General features: G+C 41.4%; 1 long non-coding RNA gene across 1 annotated transcript; it reads left to right on the forward strand.

Annotated features, from left to right (window-relative positions):
- The first annotated feature begins 7,200 nt into the window (after positions 1 to 7,200).
- LOC136363819 (uncharacterized) lies at positions 7,201 to 9,139 on the forward strand. Its single transcript, XR_010744057.1, has 2 exons — positions 7,201 to 7,240; positions 8,382 to 9,139. It is a non-coding gene; the product is annotated as an uncharacterized lncRNA (long non-coding RNA).
- The last annotated feature ends 3,663 nt before the right edge of the window (positions 9,140 to 12,802 follow it).

Consider the following 12,802-nt stretch of genomic DNA (forward strand, 5'->3'; position numbering starts at 1 on the left):
CTTTTTCCAGAGGTATGAAGGCAAACATGGCTACAAGGAATGCAAACTTTTTTACTTGAGCTGCTGTTCTATCTTTTATCTTTCCATTCTCTCTTCTCTCTTCTTTTCACCAGTGTCTTTTGTTTTTCAGGGAAACTGTCTTTAAGCTGCATGTTCTATGAAATATGTGCTTTTCTGTTTTCTGCTGTTCAATTAATACCTCACCAATTTTGGCTGAGGCTGTGAAATCAGAGATAATCTGAGCCTGTTTGAATATAACCAGGTCCTTTGTTATATTAGCAAAGTCATGGGTGCTAGGAAACTGCATAATCCTCAAGCAGTCTCAGCAAGCCTGCAAAATAATTGCCACCCCACACCCTGAGCTCAGCTAAGGACTGGCTTTAGTGTCAAAGCATGAGAATCAAAAATCTTTTCCAAACTTCGAGGTGCATGCTGCAGTAAATCTGGGTGCTCTACATCCATTATAATGGTGGCATCCCCTGTGGGCTCATTATGTGTTAGGTATTGTCTCTTGAACTCCTATGGATTGTCTTTTATTTCCATTCCATTCTATGGTCTATTGAATTTATTTATTTATTTATTTTTATGAGAAATCAGTGATTTCTTATCTTCCTTCTCTGTTCCATGCAAAACTTAAGATAATTTATCTTGTTCTCCTTTTTTTCTATAGTAAATAGCTCTGCTTTTTTGGTATTGGTGCTTCAGCTCTGTATCATTTTTGTCTCCCTTCTCTAGGGTTACCCTGGAAGGAGTTTCTTTCTCTGAAGATGGAGTAATCAATAATATTCTGCAAATGTCTACAGTACTTCTGGCAAGGTAACATATAGTTTATACAGATGTAGGTAAACTAGAGTTGTCCTGTATTTACTCACTCTACCCACCAGTATTTGGAGGTTACCAAAAAAAGCCACCTGCATGTTTGAAGAGAAGTTTTTAATTAAGCTATCCACAGTGGCAGTCTCTTTATATAATACCAGTTTTTTAGAAGAATAATAAACATTAAACCCTGTAAGCTTTGCAGGTAATTCAGTTGTTCCTCTAGCTCACTGAGTACTCCCAGCTGAACAGTTTGCTCCACAGGTTTGTGTGACTGGAAGGCAGAATGAAAGCATTTTCTTTAAAGTGCTTCCCATTTAGCTATGGCCAAACCTCATGAGAACTGTGGCTCTTAAAAAGCAGTACTAAATTATTCCACTTTGGGTGGTTCTGGCTACTTCTAGAACATGGAAATATTTTTAATCTAAAATCAAATTTGCATAGGTTAGATTAATGCAAACAATGTATTATTATGTTTTTTTAAAAACATGTAATAGTTTTTAATTCTGCACTTTACTGGGGTGATAATTAGAATAGTAAATACTTCTAACAGTGACATCCCTTAAATGTAATTTAACAGTGGATAAGAACCCAAAATTTTTCCAAGACAAGATTTGATTTCCTCTAGAAGATCTGAAATGTACTTTTCCTCGTGGGGTAAAAGTAAAATGTAACATTATTTTTACTACTACCTAGTGGTGTATCATGCAGCCAGAGTATACACCACCACCTGTGATTTTGCCTGCTGCATGCTCAGTGTCCAGGAAATAAGCTAGAATAAATTTATTTTCCATCTGCTGTGTGCTTGAGTGTAGGAGCAGCATGACTATATTTAAAGGAAATTCATGAGGAAAAAGAAGTGTTTCAGAGCTTAAATAAACAGACTTTGTTCACTTGACTGATGCTCAGTAATGGCTTTTGGAATTGGCTGAGAACCTTCCAAAATGGCTTTTCATAGCTGTAGGACTGAGCTTGGAGGTTTTGATTTTGGAGAGGAGGGTGGGATACGGATTGCAGTGCAATGGTATCATCATAAAGGTGCCTATGTAAACATTTTTAACACCATCAAATACACTGCAGAGGGGAGCACAACATCTTACTTGTAGTTTTCTGCTAGAGAGAACTGAGAAGTATCAATACCCAAAAGGATGCAGACAGCTTTTCCCTAAATTCTGTATTCATGCCTATAATACAGACAGAGATATTATAACATGAAGTAGCTTTCTTCTTTCTAAAGATGAAATAACAATAAATTTGAAGCCTGGTAAAGGTACAAGAAAGTCACAATGCTGGTTGAAGAGACCAAATCTCATGTGTAGTTCTGTTCTTTAAGAAGCACATAAGCAAAGCCATGAGTAAATACTAATAAAACCTGGCAAAATATCACTGAAGACAAAATATTCCAAAGGTGATGTTTTCAAAATCCTTTGAAACTGAATTAAAAGATCATATGGACTTGCAAAAGCTGTGTGGATCAGGGCCCAAGAGAAGTCAATTCTTGACTTTAGTTTCCAGTGTCCTTTGCTCTTTTGCATCAAGCAGGAGCTTCTTCCAAAAATAATTTCCTGAATGCAAATGACCTGTTATAGCACTTATTACTTGGGGTATAATGTTCGAAGCAGGAGTGACCCTTAAATTAGTTGAGGAACACATATGAAACTTGCAACTTCTAATAATAGTGAGGCAAGTCTTCCATATGTTGTTATAAATTTCAGTCCAAGATGATTAACGTGGCTCACAAGCTACTCCTGTAAGATGATAGAAGAGATATTTTTGCTGCCTCTCCTGAGAGGGCTAGTGTTTCAAATTATTTCCAAACAAGTTTGTTCCAAGTGAGAGATGGTTCTCATTTTTTTGTCACCTTAATAAAAAGGTGATGAACACTCTCTTCTTAACTGTGCCCTTATATGAACATCAAACAAATATTATGACAGTATGGTGTGATAATGATATTCGTGCTATCCATGAAATAATGTTATATTCATAGATACAAGTCATTAATTTATTGTGCTTGGCTTTATGTTTGGAATAGAGTGCTTTTATTGTAGGCCTGCAGGGAATCTCAGAACTGAATTCAACAGCTACATCTTCATTCGAAGTTATTTTTACTTGTAGCAGGTCTCTGTCTAGTATATTTCATATCGATTCTGTCCAAAGACTTCAGAAGAAAAAAAATCTTATTAACTCCTTTATTAATTAAAATCCAGACAATAGTAAATTGGGTGGTAAATTTTTTGTGGCCATAAACAAGATGGAGCAGCTTAGGATCTTATTTTTTTTGGTATAGAAAAAGGTGACTGATGAAGCTCAAAGGGTCACATTTGGTCATTTATTTATTTGCGGGTTATTTATTTATTTACTGGTACTATGTGATGCTGTTCCTAGATGAGATACACAAAAACCCTAAATATTCTTGTTTGGCTGAAACTATTCATCCTGATTCATCCTCTCTGATTCAGAAGAACTGAGGCTTGAAATGCCTGTCTGTCTGTGGATACTGTTGACGCTGGCTGAAAAGAATTTGTCAGACTGTGTGTGTTTGTGAGCTCTTAGCTGTGCCACTGAACAACTCCTTTGGTTCACTAAATGCAGGCTTGTTTTGAAGCTAAGTGACACAAGTTTTGCTGTGGAAACTGCATCCAATTGTTGGCCTCTCATCACAGAGCCTGTGTTTGAGTAAAGTTTTCCAGCTAATAAGAGGTCATGCCACATACAAGCAGGATCTTGAACTTTGAACTGCGTGAGATGAACAATCTTTAATTCAGACATCTAAAAGACTTCTGACTTGAGGGAAGGGGGAAGAAGGGACAGCCAGAAAGAGAGTGAGAAGTTATTCAAGTTAGTATTAAGCTATAGGGTTGTTGGTAGATCACCTGGGATCAAATGGTTTCCTGGATTTTTTTGTAGTCCATTTGTCTCTCAGAGATTATATTCCTTTTCTATATTAACTAATTTATTAAAACATAATTATATAATCATACAGAAAATCCCTCCAAGGCATATTCTGACTTTATGAGCTACTGGATCAGAGATTATTGGGGTACAAAACTCTGTGTGTGTGTGTATGTCTGTGAATATCTGTCCTCATTGAAACTCAGGGCCACATCCCAAACCGAAGGGATATGGGATGTCTGCACCCTAAAACAGCCAGAGGCTTGTCCAAAGAGGGTTAATTCTCATATAATACTCATGACATTTTTCTCATGTACACTTCTGCTTGGATAACAAAACCAGGCATCAGTTTACTACTGTAAGCCAGACTTAGCTGGAGAATGGACAAGATTGGAGCTCCTGCCATTAAACTTCCACAGATAAATTTTGTACCCTTGGTGGGTTTTGGCAGGCATCTATAAACAAGATTTTGCCTTAGGTCCAAGTTTTCCAGCATAAACCCTATTTGTCGTTACCTAACCCAATATTTAGGCATCACTTCTCAGGGCCTGTTGGCAGTGTACTTCTGGGTGTTTATTTTTGCTGTAGGTCTGACCTGCCCCTAGCTCCAGCCCTGGCTTAGCTCAGCAGCCTCTGCCAGCTCCAAACCTATAGGTGCACCCACCACCTGTCAAAGGTGAACACTGTCTCTCAATTAACACTAAAACCAAGGTATGAATCCTGGTGTTACTCCATCCTAGAGCTTATTTCACAAACCTTTTAATATTCAAATCGTGCCTTCTCCATTTTTAGATCTTTTTAGCAGTAGATGATCTTAAGCTTCAATGGCTTGTTTAGAATCATGCATATTAACAGATCAAATACTTTGAGTCCTTTTATAACTCAAAACTTTTTTACATCCACTGAAGATTAGCTTTTCTTCAAAGCCCTGCCTTAATGAAGTAAATGTGTAGCAATCTTATGCCATCTAACTCCATATTCTAACTGAAATATTCTTTCCAGTGCTATATTTAAGGTAGGAATGGGTATCATAAAATTAACAAAAAATTGGGAAAAATGAGACTTGAAGCAGAACTCTAGTCCAAAAGGGCTCCTGAAATGTGAGCTCATGCTCTGTTGAATCTCTGAGCATAGTGTAACTGTTACACAGACCACCCCTAACTAACATTATTTCAGTGGAGTTGTTATACTTGTTTATGACAGTTGTATCCCCTCAAATAAATTACTTTTTCCCTGTTAAAAGGGTTTTTTGTTTTGTTTTTTTTTCTTGAAATCAAATGGTAAAGTTATGCATATAGGTATCTACTTATAGCATGAATTAATTTATTTTCTTCTTTGTCATTATGTGGTTATAGGTAATATTTCTAGTTATGACCTCTTAAAACTATTATTGTATCTTTCTATTTGATCTATATAATGTCATAAATTTCCCTGTGTACAAGAGTCCTGATTTGAAGATGATACAGCTGAAAAACCTCGTGATAGAGTGGAAAGGACATTTAATATTGGATGGTATCTCAGATAAGATAATTAGATCATTTGGGTGTTGAATAATGTCTAGACATCAAAATATTTATTCTCTGAGGTAATAATGATGACATTGTTGGTAAATTAGACTCTTCTGAAAATTAATTTCAAATTTATCTTCTCATTTCAGTGACAGTTGAAGTAATTTTGTGACTTTATAAAAGAATTTATTTGCCATCTGTGCTGCAAAAGGTGATGTTGGTGTATGAGAAAAAGTACAGAGGGCTTGATCTCAGCCAGCAAGGCAATTTAGGGAAATGGAAGTTTTCAGCAGCAGCAATAGCTCAGATTCAGTCACCCATAAATCTCCCTGAGGGATTCGATTCCTCAGCATCTGTATCCTTCAGTCCCTGTCTTTGCTTTAATGTATCCTCTGAGGGAGTCACTACCCCAGCTCCATTCTAAGGCATCTTCTGGCTCATCTCTTCTGGATCATTTGAAAATTCATTTGCCCTGTGCTCAAAGGCAGCCAGTTTTCTTGCCCACCTCCTTAGCACACTGACCAGTTCTGCGTGGCAGGGGCAGTCTTTGGTGCTCACTCCAGGGCTGCCTGCGATATCGCTGAAAGTCGGGGGGGATCATGCCTGCCCTCCAGGAACACTGAGAGAAGTGGGCCAGGCTCTTAAAGCAGCAAAAGCCATCACCACTGCTCGCATGGAAGAAGAGTTCACCCTTCCACATGTTTGTACTGCTTGATCTTTCAAGGTGGAGAAACTGATCTGATAGAGAAAGGTGGTTTGGGGCTTACTGTAGGTACTAGGAAAAACTCTGCATTTCACACCCGCTCATCATCTTCAGCCTTGTCCCTAAAAACACATGAAGAACAGGTTCTTAGGGGCACGATGCCTTCCTCTGAACAAAACTAGCATAAAATAATGTGGTGGGTTAAGCTCAGTTAACAGCCACACACCCACCTGGCTGCTCGTGCCCTCCCCTCTCCTGCTGGATCTGAAGAAAGGAGGAGGAAGGGAAGACTCAAGGATGGACATAAACATAAGCAAGTGCAGCCAAAGCAAGGTGTGAAAGCAAAGCAGAGGAGGAGGAAAAAGGAGGGGTTATTGCTCACTATTTGAAGGTTCAAATATGGGTACAGCATTCCTCTGAAACACGTGACTTCCCTACATTGAGTACATTAATGCCCATAGATGTCACAAAATTTTGTGAGGAGGAGGGGTTTAGTGTGTCACTATTCTTCTCATCCACAACCCTGCCTGCAATGATGTCTGTCTTTATCTCTGCTGGGAGGCAATTTCCTGTTTAATAATTAATTTTAGTATCTTTTTGGAGTGGGAGCACCGGCGGTGATTTTTATTTTGGAGAAGGAAATGTTATGGCAAGATTAAGTTCCTCTTACTTCTCTGAATTGTTTCCTTTTGTATGGCAGCTTTTGTACAGCTACTGCTTTGTTGTTGCCCTCAGGGCTCTTTGTTTTTAGGCGTGCCAGCGACCACATTTCAATGTGATTCTTGCTTTTTTCCCGTTAACATTTGACTGTCACAAAGCCATAATTTTCAGTATAGAAAGGAGGCGGCTTTGTTAGCAGCTCCATGTCACAGGGAAGCCTGATCTGGTGCTGTATTGCAGTGCACATCCCAAAGTCTGAGTTTATTCTAGGAGACATCTAAATGCAAAACATTTACCCGCTTTTTCTCTGTCCGGCTTCTCAGCTGACTGTAATTCTGGTGGGTGGCTTTTCAGTCACAAATCTCTTTTGATCCTCTTTGCAATATTCTAATGCCTCATGTTTGGTTAATCCTCTTGCTGTGCTGCTGCCTGGGTTTTCCAGGGCTGCAGTTTGCATATCTGCCTAGGCTTCATGCCTTACTGCTGTTAGGTACTGATAAAAAATTAAGTTAAAGAGTACTTGCATATAAATTAGGAATATTTCTGTGGCCAGTGTACTGCCTTATTTGAAAAAAATGTGCAGAAGATTTGGTATTTATGATATCTCTTTATGTTTTCCAGCCCTGCACACGGGGTAAGGATGGTCTCTGCTTACCAGGAGGTAAGTGCCTGAGTGCACAGGCTGGTGCAAACCACTCCAGGGCTGCTGCTGGGCCCTGGCTGGCAGGAGCCACGTGTGTCCACGTTGCATCTCATAGCCAATGCATGCTCAGACTCACTGCTGCCCGTCTGCCAAACACAATCCTCAGTTTCATAAACAGACTGAAAAAAAGGTAGAGCTGCCTCTTCCCCAGACACAGCTCCTGGGGGGGTTATTGCTGCTCCTTCTGTTTTCCTCCCTGATGGATGTGCAGTGCTGCTGTGCTGATTGAGCACCCGGCTTCTGTGGACACCGCAGGAGCCATCATGCAGGAAGGTTTCGTAGCGAAACACAGCCCCAGTTATTGCTATGGCCTCGGGATCAGCCCTGGACCCGCGGCTGGTGTGGGCAGGGGAACAGGCTGCACTCCTCTGTCAGTGCAGAGCCCAGTCAGGCCTCACTGCCAGGGAGTGCTCCTTAGCTGAAATGGTCACTCTCCCCCTGCTGGAAGACATTCCACTCTTCTGGAAAACTGTCATCTCCAGTGGGAATTAATACTCATTTTCTTGTCTGCTTCTGAATTCCTTGGGTGTCTTTGCCCTGTGCTTACTCAGAGACACTGACCTCGCTACCCCTGGGGAGAGTTTGGAGAGTTCCAGGGAATCAGCATCACTGTCCATGCCAGGACACAAAACCTGGAAAGCCCCAAGAGCAAAAATTTCATTTTAAAGATTCCTAAAATTGCCCAAATAGATTTCCATTGCAAACTTTCTAACAATTTCTGGATTAATGACAAAAATTGAAACAAAAGCATCTAACAACTATTACATTCAGTTGGATAAACATTTGTGCTGTGTAGAAACATGCAAGTTATTTTACTCCTCTTCTTGATTATCTTAGAAGTTTCCCAGCCTAAATCATTCTGAGATTCTTCTTTTTTATTTGTATGCTAAGTATTAGGTTCTAAGGGAGAAAAGAATACCCACATGTTCCATCTCATTTTTTTTTAGCAAAGTGCCTTTATAGTGTAACTTTGTCATAATTATCTTCTTAGCACATTTTTAAGCATCTAGACAAATCCTAAGTAGATAATGTTGGGGTTCTTTTCCTGGAAAATTTTGCAGATATGGTGACTTAAGCAGTTCTAAATATCTCTGCACAGGTGTTGCTGACTGGATGAAATGAATTTCTGCAACTCAGCTGCTATCCACTTAAATCCTGCAGGATACACTGAAGTGTAAATACATGAGTGAAACTGAGCATGTTCTTCAAGTTGTGCTGTTAAATGAGGTATTTTATCATTTAAAAAAAAACCCAAACCAAGTCCTTCCCCAAATGTTTCACTGATAATCACAAAGTGCTGGGGGTTCTTTAATGGGTACAGAGGTCAGTGCACACACCAATTTTGAGCTTTTCCTTGGAGTTATAGCAGTATGTGTACATCCAACTAACGCCAAAAGGAGTAAAACTAATAGCAAAGGGTTGAACCTATTTTAAATATTTAGGATCTCTTCATACAAGAAAGTGGAATTAGGTTTTACATCGATATGCTATTATATTTTAAATGTAAAAGCTATCAAACCCTCTTTTGAGAGCAGGAGGATGGGACATTCCAAAAATAATCATGATCTAGAAATCAATGTTGTGCCCTAAGGTTTGGAGCAGTCGTGTAATCCCCACTGTCATGTACTTTTGGTAGTAACAGAGTTGAAATCTAGGGCAGCACTGAGGGACTGCCAGGGCATGTGCTTGGGCATCCTGCAATTGTATTTGTCCTTACTTTTAATCAACCTGGTTGCAAACCTCAAGGAAATATTTTAAGAAAATAAAAGCTTTGAGAAAAGACTTTGGTACATCTCAGCTGTGCATAGCACAGCGAGAACAGCTGAGAGTGGTGTATAATGAAAGAAGAATTGGGGGCGGGGGGGGAAGAAAAATCCACAGCTGAGGAAAAGAACACCTTTCCCCTGCACAAAGTTTTGTTTAAATAGAGCCTTTATTTAGGAGACAGTTCCTTAGTCTATAAAGCAGTGTTGCAGTGACCTCCTTTGCATCATGGGTTTGATTTTGAAACCCTACCAAAGTACTTACTAGAAGGTATTCACAGCATATCAGGTACAACTTCCAGGCTTTTGGCTTATTAGGAGGTTTTAGTCAGTAACAAAAATCTTCAGGGCTTTCTAGCTCTTTCGACTCCATATTGATTCTTCTCAGACTGCACAACATTTTCCAACCCCATACAGTTAGTGGATTACTGCACATATAAATAGATTTTGTAAAGTCACCACGTGGCTCTGGGCATGCTGGGGGGAGCTCCTGGGGCAGAGAGTGCTTGTTGTGACTTCCCTTTAACTCTTCAGCTGAATTAGAAATATGTGCCTCAGTGAAGCCCTCCTTAATACCAGTGTCAATTTGTATAGTTAGAAAAATTAATTGAGAAACAGAGCAAGTGTTTCAGGCAGTGACCTCTGACTAGGGAATGAGTTGGTGGTTGGATTTGGATAAATCCATGGAGTTTTGTAGCTGTTTTTTGAATGCCATATCCCTTGTCAGTAGGTTCTTAAATGAACTTAAGCAGTGCTTGGAAAAAATGATGGTATTTTCTCTGGTTTCTGTCAGAAAGACAGGGAGAATCTGATCCAGCGTTTGTGGTGAGCAGGACTCATGGACTGACCATCCCAGCAGCACCTTGGCAAAACCAGAGCATGTGCTACTGCTGCCAGCTGGCCAACCACACAGCTCAGGTTATAAGATGTGGAAGAAAGCTAGGGTTACTGGAAATTGGGCACAATTTACAGGTGAAATGAGAGGGGACTGAGGCAGAAGAGGATGTAAATAGTCCAGAAATGACAGTAGGATATTGTGGGTCTGTGGGACAGAGAAGAGGAATTGAAGGCTTGGAGAGGGGCTCACAGAGATGGAAGAATGTGAAGGATAGCAAGGGCAGGAACTGTGAAATTGTATCAGAGTGAGGCAGAAACCAGATTTCATTTATTCTGCTACCCTTGGACAAACTCATTAAACTTTGCCATCTGGTGCAGAGGTTAAGTGAAAAATTTTAACCCAAAAGAAGTAGGTTAGTAGTTTCTTAGCCAGGTTTCTCAGAAGCTTCAGCACAGCTGAACCATCCAATCTGGGCACCATTCCAGCACTTCCAATGCTAACACCATTCCCTGACTTCTGTGGTTCAGTTTGCTCCAGTTTGCCCTGTTGCAGCTGTATTGATGCTGCATCCACATCACTCTGGGGTGAACACATGAACACAGAGCAGGGCATGCCAAGAATTTAGAGGGTTTGGGCTATATTATAGGAAGAACTAGCAAACTCCAGTAAGCAAATAACTAATAAAAATAGGTAATAAAATAAATACCAGGTCTTACGACAACAAAAAGTCAAACTTGCTTTAAAACAATTTCTTCTGGAGGGAGAGTGCCTTCCTTACCCCTACAGGAAAATGCTTTCAGCCACTGAAATTTGGGAGAGGGGTGCAAGAGGCAGTGTTATCTGGCAAGTTGAGTTGCAGGAAAGGCTTCGATGCCTGTACCCTGCCAAATTGGTCTGTGCCTAGCAAGGGTTCCTGCACCCTGGCAGGGTAGGGGACCTTGCAGCCCCATAGCCCCACTCCCTGGGCAACTGCTGCACCTCTGAGGCCTCCATGCTGGGGGCTGGGGCACTTGAGATTTCGGTATTGTGATTTTCAACAACACAGCACCCATGTCTGGCCCCAGCCTCGCATGCTGAAAGGCTTTACCAGCTAAATATTTCATCGACTGTCTGGCTTGTGCCTGGCTGTAGTCATTTCAAATGGATGCTCTGCATTTGAAAATACTGTCTGCTTTGCCTCAGCCCAACATAATCAGCTCTCTTGCAAACTCCATAGCTAATAAAATACTAAATCCTTTTTGGCACCCAGAAATAAATAGGGGCTGGAGATTCTTGCGACGCGTATCTCCCTCCCCTTAGCTCCCTGGCCCTGCCACATCCCACTGAGGTGCTGCTGCTCAGACAAGGCTTTTTGTTGGGTGGTGGCACAGGAGGTGAGCAGTGCTCCAGGAGCAGAATATTATCTATTGGGGATCCAGTCAGGCACCAGCTGTGCTTGCAGCCTGTGGAATATCTGCCCCACGGCTCCAAGTTGCTCAGTGGGAGCTGCATTCATTTAAAAGCCAAAGATAAAAGAAGAACCTTGCATTAGAAACCAGGCTAGAATGATAAAGAGCACAGTAGCCATGAGCCTGTACAAAGATATTTATAATTTACTTAGAAAATTCTTGTTTAGAAACAGGAGATAGTTTAAAAATCACTGCTGTAGTAATACCACTGTGTTAATGCAAGGTGACTGTGCCTTTCCAATATTTCATCTTGTTTTAATTCTCAGGGCTAGGAGTTTATTTGATTTTCTCCTCCAGCCACCTACAGGTGAGCTAAAACAGTAATAAAACATCTGCACAAAATCTGCCCAGGTCAGCAGGTCCCAAGTTAAAGCTCCTTGAAATCAGAGGGCACAATGTCACCAGCTTTAACAGGTTTAGGGTTGACCTCCTCAGACCTGCCCCTGCAAACACTTACAGCACACGTGCAGAGTGCCCAGGGGGCTTAATCCTGGCTGGGGAATTTGTCACTTAAAAAATCACACCTGTGAGGACCTGGAGCTGACCAGGACCTGAGGTTGTCTGCCCTGGGAACTGCTGCTAAGGGTCAACCTTTGGTCTTCTGTTGCACCCCAGCCCCAGAAACTCTGCCTTTGGTCTCTAAGGGAGCGTGGTTCCCATTAGAGCTGGATGAAATGACACAGCAAACGCAGTGTGTACGAACCCTGTGCACAGCACTTGGCAGCACAATGCTTTCTCACAATGCCAGGCCCCAAAGGTAGCAATTAGTGAAATGTGTGGGGGGGTTTAATTCACAGGTGGAGTGTTTGCAAGTAATGAGTGTAGTATTGTGTGCTGTTGTTGTTGGGTGGTCACAACAGCTGTAGCAGCAGTCCTTTCGTACAAGGAACTGCTGGATTTTGCTGGTGGATGCTCCCTGTCTCCCAGCTTTCCAGCCTAGGCAGTGTTTCCCAGCCACTGGAGAGCAGAGGGATGTTGCTCTTATTTTTCTGTATCTGTCCATCCCCCCTGGCTCTCCCATCCTCAGCCCCTCCAGCAGTGCAATGGATGATCTGTAACCAGCAGCTGCAGTTAGCCTTTCTCTTGATGAATGTTACCAGTGTAGTGTTTCTTTGGCTTTGAAAACGCTGCAAGAAATTCCTTGGCATGCCAGTGACTGACTGGGAATGTGTTAGAAACCTACCTGACAATTGGATATGTGCTTGGCAATAATCATTGAGGTGCTGCAGTGTGTCCAGGAACAGACAACAGAGCTGGGTGAAGGGCTAGAGAGTCAGTCATACCAGGAGGGGCTGAGGGAGCTGGGGATGTTCAGTCTGGAGAAAAGGAGGCTCAGGGAATACCTTACTGCTCCCTAGAACTACCTGAAAGGAGAGTGTAGTGAGATGGGTTGGCCACTTCTCCCAAGTAACAGCAATAGATCCAGAGGAAAGAGCCTCAGGTTGTGCCAGAAGAGGTTTAGGTTGGATAT

Source organism: Sylvia atricapilla, chromosome 7 (genome assembly GCF_009819655.1).
Source record: "Sylvia atricapilla isolate bSylAtr1 chromosome 7, bSylAtr1.pri, whole genome shotgun sequence".
Lineage (NCBI taxonomy): Eukaryota > Metazoa > Chordata > Aves > Passeriformes > Sylviidae > Sylvia > Sylvia atricapilla.